This window comes from Sprattus sprattus (assembly GCF_963457725.1).
Source record: "Sprattus sprattus genome assembly, chromosome: 17".
Lineage (NCBI taxonomy): Eukaryota > Metazoa > Chordata > Actinopteri > Clupeiformes > Clupeidae > Sprattus > Sprattus sprattus.
Window position 1 is genome coordinate 24,515,400 of NC_137915.1, and position 7,500 is coordinate 24,522,899.

At 45.2% G+C, this 7,500-nt stretch overlaps 1 protein-coding gene across 6 annotated transcripts in view; it reads right to left on the reverse strand.

Moving 5' to 3' along the window:
• svila (supervillin a) overlaps nucleotides 1-7,500 on the reverse strand; it is a 58,852-nt gene that overhangs the window by 45,207 nt on the left and 6,145 nt on the right. For all 6 annotated transcript variants that reach the window (XR_013968970.1, XM_080855029.1, XM_080855027.1 and 3 more), the window contains exons 2-3: nucleotides 2,895-2,958; nucleotides 828-919 (exon numbers count right to left, since the gene is read on the reverse strand). The gene's annotated coding sequence lies outside the window, so the exon portion shown is untranslated. The remainder of the gene's footprint in view (nucleotides 1-827; nucleotides 920-2,894; nucleotides 2,959-7,500) is intronic.

A 7,500-nucleotide genomic window follows, 5' to 3' on the forward strand; every position in this document is an offset into this window, starting at 1 on the left:
AAGAAGCTAACGAGCCCGTCGCCAGGGCAACTAATCTGTAAACGAGCTGCTCCTTAAAGTGATGGCAGCACTTATCTAATCATTCACTGGGAAGGAAGGAAGGGAAGCTCTAGCCACTTAACCACACATCAAAAGAGTGCCTATCAATACACAGAAACGGCCACTGGGCTACAGCACACCTTACCTGATGGCTTCTGCTCTTGAGGGTGCTCACATAAATCCTGCTCACCCATGTTTCTGTCAACCTCCTCACACACACACTGACATGCAGCCTATGGTCTTCCCATGTGGGACACACACACACACACACTCACACACTCAGAAACTCTCCTCTTAGAGATGACAGTGGGCAGGCCACAAACAGAACAGGTGCCCCCTCCCCACCCCAAGAGCTAAAAATAGACACTTCCTCACACCCTGCTTGGGTCACACACTCAAGGAAAGCCACATGCATGCACACACACACACACTCACAAGACAAACTAAGATGGTGGCTCCCGCTGTCACATTAGTCAGGGGTAAGTACCTCCCAACCTGTCAATCCTCCCCCGATCAGCACAGTGTGTGTGTGTGTGTGTGTGAATATGACTAAAGCAGATTGTCCGTGCATTGGAGTGTGTGTGTGTGTGTGTTTGTGTGTGTGTGTGTATGTGTGTGTGTGTGTATGTGTGAATATGACTAAAGCAGATTGTCTGTGCATTGGAGTGTGTGTGTGTGTCTGTGTGTGTGTGTGTGTGTGTGTGTGTGTGTGTGCGCATGTGTGTGTATGTGTGTGTGTGTGTGTGTGTGCGGCAGTCTGTTTGAAGGGGAACTGCAGTTACGCTCACCTTTGGGAAGAACGGCCAAGAGATTGACATCGATGTCCTTACTGTTTTGGACGAGGTCAGCAGAGTCCTCAATACACAGCTCCTTCTGAAAGCTGAGGGACAGAGAGAATATGAGTGTCTCTCTGTGTGTGTGTGTGTGTGTGTGTGTGTGTGTGTGTGTGTGTGTGTGTGTGTGTGTGTGTGTGAAAGCTACTTTGTGAGACCCTGGCAAAACAACAGGACTGTTGAGGAGCCCAGTGAGGTTTCAGTAGACTTAAAAACACAACAATCCTGAGAGGTATTTCCTGCTCTGGCTAAGCCACACACACACACACACACACACACACACACACACACACACACACACACACACACACACACACACACACACACACACACACACACACACAAGCAGACACACTCCCACAGAGTTTTCTGGGAAACAACATGGAGGTGTTGGCTGGAGCTGCTGTGCTGACAGACAGTTTTACAGTAAGTGAGACCCAAGTCACAGGAGAGCAGAGACCCTGACCAGCAGCTCTGCCAAAGCTATGTGGAGAGTGTGTGTCAGAGGGAGAAGGCAAGAGAAGAAGCCCTCACAGAGCCTTCAGTACGCTTCAGAAACACACACATACATACATACACACATACATCCAGACATATATACACACATACACACACACACACACACACACACACACACACACACAAATACATACATACATACAGTACATACATACATATGGACACACAGATACAGATTCACATACACACATGTCGAAATTCACAGACAAACCCAAACACACCCAGTTGTAGAGGAATGAAACCTGTGTCATAATTAGGGTTGGGTACCGAGAACCGGTACCAATACGGCACCGGTTCCATACAACCGATACCTTCCCGGACCGAAATGCAACGCAGATTTCGGTGCTTCCTTTCGGTGCCTGAGCAGATATTTTTTTTTTTTTTTTTTTAATTAAAATTTTTATAATTTAACAAAACTAGCGATAGCTAACGAGAAGTAACGTTAGTGGCGTAGATCTTTCTGAGTACGATCTGTATACTTGTTTGTGTTGATAACAGATTTCGTGGGGCACATATAAAACTGCTCCATCTCCCAATATAGACTCTCGCCTGTGTCGCTCACGCTGCATTCCGTATGGGACTAGTGGAAACGGGATTTGTGTTGAGCAGTTGCCATGGTAATGGGTTGACTTGCGTGTGGTTTCGGTTTCAAGATAAGTGTGGTTGTTCTAAGCAGAAGTTGGATACGCTTTATTAAACGGAGAGCTACCGTCTCATCCAAAGATATTCCTTCTCAATGTGAGTTCTTAAGAGAGCACTAACTTGGACGCTACAATAACATTGCAACAGTCTGACAGCGAAGAGCAGGCAGCCTTGCACAGAGCAAGCACAAACAGAGCTAGCCATCAATATAACGGAGAAAATGTCGAAAGGTAAACGATCAAAAGTGTGGCTGTATTTCGCACAAAAAGATTCAAACAACGCGACGTGCAGCATATGCAACTACAAAATTGCGTGAAAATGGGGGAGAGAACTCAAGAGGCCCTGAAGCTAAACTTTTAAAGGGGCAGTACACATTCACGAAACCAGTGGGTTTAAATAAATGCAAACTAATTCATATTTGTTTTACTCTGAAGGCAAACATGCTCATATTTCTGCAAAAGTATTACTGAAGTGTGAAGTGTGTGTACAGAGTTTGTTATGTATTTATTTATATTTATTTAAGTATACTGTAAACAGTTGTTATAAGTTAATATATTGTTCATAGTTTGAAGTTAAAAGGTTTGAAGCCAAGTGTTTTGTATTTATTTTTATTTATAGTATACCTCAAACAGTTAATATATTGTTAAATTTAAAGAAAACTATTTGCCTTGGCAATAAATAAGCCTAATGTCTTTAATTAAAAAAAAAAAAAAAGTATCGGTTCTGGCACCGTTTAGGCACCGGTATCGTTTTAAAAGTATCGGTTATGTACCGGTATCGGAAAAAACCCAAACGATACCCATCCCTAGTCATTTTAAGGCTTGTTTGATGAGCTGATCTCGTGCCCCTCACCCCTCTCACCTGAGTGACTTGCTCTGCTGAAGCTTGGGGCTCCCAAGTTTGGTTCGAGCCTCCCCCGAAAGCCCTGGGGGAAAAAGTAAAGCAGAAACTTTTTTAGGACTACAAATCCAACAGTCATGACACTATAAGAACTACAAATCCACTAAGCATGGGGTTTTACAGTATATAACTAACACCCTATGGTTTCCAAAGTGCAATGAGTGGAACTTCTCATAAGAATGGCCAAAGTTCTTCTGATTCTGAAAGGCCAGCATGCAAACACACTACACATACTGTACTAACTACTCATACATGAATGGCAGCAATGTGACGACTGCATGAGGGAGTCGGATTTCTGATCCATGCAAGAGCAAACAAATCAAGTATGCATAAAAAAAGATGACTTTGGTCCTTGTTCTTAGGTCATCTCTCTGCACACACACACACACACACACACACACACACACACACACACACACAACCGCCACATGTGACACACCCCATCTGATATTTGAACTCTTTTCCTTCTGAGTTATTAGGATTAATTGGGGATTCTTAAACCATTAAGTGAGACCCCCCTCCTTTATTTTACAAACATCATCTGGCGTCTGGAGGTGTGGACAGAGAGACACAGAGAGAGAGAGACAGAGAGAGATAGAGAGAGAGAGAGAGAAGAGAGAAAGAGAGAGAGAGAACTCTGGGCAGTGTGGTGTGTGTTTTTGCAGCTGTATAGAATATGTACTGAAAGAATCTCTCATCTCTCACTCCTCTTTTCTCTGTCATCACACCATCCCCTGGAACAACAGTAAGCCAAGCAGGGAGGGGTGAAGGCCACACACACACACACACACACACACACACACACACACTAATAAGGGGGGCATAAGTGTGTCATTATAGCAGAGCAAACTAGAATTCCTTTACCATGACAAAACTTAACTTTGGTAAGCCTGCATACTTACTACACACACAAACACTAAATAACACTATATTGTTAGGGATCAAGTCTATGTGTGTGTGGCTGTGTTTGTGTGTGTGTGTATGTCTTTCTGACTGCATATTTGTGTGTGTGTGTGTGTGTGTGTGTGTGTGTGTGTGTGTGTGTGTGTGTGTGTGTGTGCGTGTCTGTATGACTGTGTGTGTGTGTGTGTGTGTGTGTGTGTGTGTGTGTGTGTGTCTTTCTGACTGCATATGTGTGTGTGTGTGTGTGTGTGTGTGTGTGTGTGTGTGTGTGTGTGTCTGTATGACTGTGTGTGCATGTCATGTCTGTTTTCTGTGACTGAGTCTCTAATCACCCACAGGTTGGTGCCACTTCACTAGCATGCATGCAATTTAAAAATGAAGCACAACCCCCCCACCCCCACCCGCACACAAACACGCGCGCACACACACACACACACACACACACACACACACACACACACACACACACACACACACACACACACACAGAACAGCACAAAATGACACACACAACATTGAGTAATACATACTCAGGTATGGGCATGTATACCCATTCACACACACACACACACACACACACACACACACACATAAAAGCTTAATAGGGTGGGATGTTTAACCCTGAGGCTGCACTGTAAAAGGCACAAAGAAATGACAGAGGACGCTTTGATGAAATCTGTAATCTGTACGTCACACTGCAGAACACACACACACACACACACACACACACACACCTGCGGAGAACACAGACAGACAGATGACTCAAACTATAGGGGTTTCAGAAACAGATGTTCCCATTACCAAAGAATTGAGTCAGCCTATAGGACAGGGTGAGATATAGATGAAGCTCAAACTCAAACACATATACACACACACACACACACACACACACACACACACATTGTGTTCTCATCAAACAAAACTACAGGACAGACCAAGCTCAGGGCTGCACACTACCTAGAGCCACCACACCTCACTCACTGTTGTCATATATTGAGACACACACACACACACACACACACACACACACACACAAAATCAATACTGAGCATTAGTGAAACACCGGGATCAGCTAATGCAGGATTAACCAAGAGAAGATGTTGATACGCACACACACAAACACACCAGATCATACCCACACTACCACACCTGAGCAGCCCAGGATTAAAGGGAGCAAGAGGAAGAAAGTCAATCAGTTACATCACAGTGACCACACACACACTACACACACTGTTATTCACAGTACACTACACTACACTACACTACACTACACTACACTACACTACACTACACCTGTTGTGTGAATACCATTTCACCAAATCATAGGCCAAACGGATAAACTAGGGGACACACGTAGATTCCCATTTTGAGTTCTGACCACATTGAGAGAAATGTATATACAGTATACACAGAAAGATAAACAAATTCTCTCTCTCTCTCTCTCTCTCACACACAGACACACACACACACACACACACACACACACACACACACACACACACACAGCCACAAGTTTAAAGCTATCATGTCTAAAAGTTTCTTCTATCCTCCCTGCTGTCAATTCCCAATAGTTTGTTGTCTCTGGCACTCCTCTGACTCACTCTCTCTCTCCCTCTCTCACTCCCTCTCTCACTCTCTCCATCAGCAGGTCTGTTATCTCCAGGCTGAATGCCCTTGGAGGCTACAGCTGCAGTGGAAAGGACTAAATAAAGGCAGAACCAGCAAAGGCAGCGCAACACGGAGCTGCACCCCCAGGCCCTCTCTGTCTAACCCCCACAGAACTGGACAGCCCCCTGGCGGAGCTGCGCCACCAGGCCCTCGCACTCACCTTGACAGAACTTGACATGGCTCAAGTAGCTGCTGATCCACGGGTTGCGGTACATTTTGGCAAAAAAGAGAAAGATCGACAAATGGAGGCCAGGTTTAAATAAAAAGGAGGAGGAGGAGAGAAAGACAAGGAGATGGAGAGAGGAGAGGAGAGGAGGGACAGAGAGAGGAGAGGGGTAGAGACAGAGTGAGACGGAGAGGGAGAGAGAGAGAGCGTAAACGGGGGAGGGACTGCAAGGTGATGTAGTCTCAGCTGCAGTCCTGGGACGGTGCACTCAGCAAAGAGGGAGAGAGGGAGAGAGGGAAGGAGGGAGGGAGGGACGGAGGGACGGAGGGAGGGAGCGACTCTAAGTGTGTGTGCGATGAAGAGCAGATCCCACGCGGCAGCAGATAGCGCTCCCTCTCCGTTTGCTGGATCTCTGCCCAGTGCTGCGAGCTAACGCTAACGCTAACACTAACACTAACCCACTGACGAGTGGGACTTCAGACATAATCAGATTAGCAGAGATATTAGCCCGCGCTACGCTAACCACAGCTCAAAGAGGACCAGGGGAGAGGGGGTTGGGGGTGGGGGGGGGGGGGGGGGGGGGTGGGATGGGGAGGGAGAGTGAGTGGAGGAAAGGGGAATGAGAATAGTAGAGAGAGAGACAGAGAGAAAGAAAGAGAGAGAGGCAGAAAGTGGTGAGTGAGCTATTTTCCCATTGGCCAGTGCACTATACAGAGAAGACAATTTTGAGGACAGAGAAAGATTCATGGGGAGGAAGTGTGTGTGTGTGTGTGTGTGTGTGTGTGTGTGTGTGTGTGTGTTGTGTGTGAGTGAGTGAGTGAGAGAGAGAGTGAGAGAAAGATGAAGCAAGAAAGACAGGAGAGAGTGGAGGAGGTGAAAAAGGGGGAAGAGATCTTTCTCAGAGATATGAGAAATTCCATACATCTTCCTGTGATGACATATGCGAGTGAGGAAGAGAGGGAGGGGCAGGGAGAGCGAGAGAGAGGGAGGGACTGGATTAGGGTGGGGTTCCTATAGGTTTGCCTCAATACCACCCCCAATCCCCTTTTAACACTCAAACACACACACACACACACACACACACACACACACACACACACACACACACACACACACACACACACACACACACACACACACACTACAGCTGAACAATGAAGAGCATTTACAATAAAATTGCAATATAATAAAACGCGATTGTCTAACCGAAATGTGCATGATTACAACGTGGTAAAATGGTTAATATTGCACACAGTGTTTACAAAGTGCATGCCTTGTGTTTATACAGTGGCGGCCAATCCATATGGGCGATTGGTCGACGCACTCCCTATGGGAAAAGGAAGAAAAAAAAAAAAGTATGAACTAACTTTTAATAATTTTTTATGTGATGACTTATTTTGCTTTTGTAAGCCAATACTTAATAAATATTGTTGGTTTTGACGTATGTTGCCCCCTTCTTTATGTTGTTAGTGGACATATCATGTGTCCTGTTCAGCTATGTTACATCATACAACATTTGAGACGTGTGGATAATGAAAAAGTGGGATCATTTAATGTGGCGCCACATCATGTTTGCTTATGAAGGCTCCTGAATGTAACTTTCTTCCATAGCGTTCCACTTGTATCTTGCTACTATCATGTAGAAAGAGGGGAGGTATTACTGTTGTTTGCTGCCAATAGTGGACAAAAAGGTATTGCTGTATGAGTAAATCGGTTAACTTAATGTACCTACTGAATGGGTCGCCTTAATCATTATCAAAAAAATTGCCCCCCCTGAAAAAAAATTCAGGGGCCGCCACTGTGTTTATACTTACAATGACTTTGTTTAAC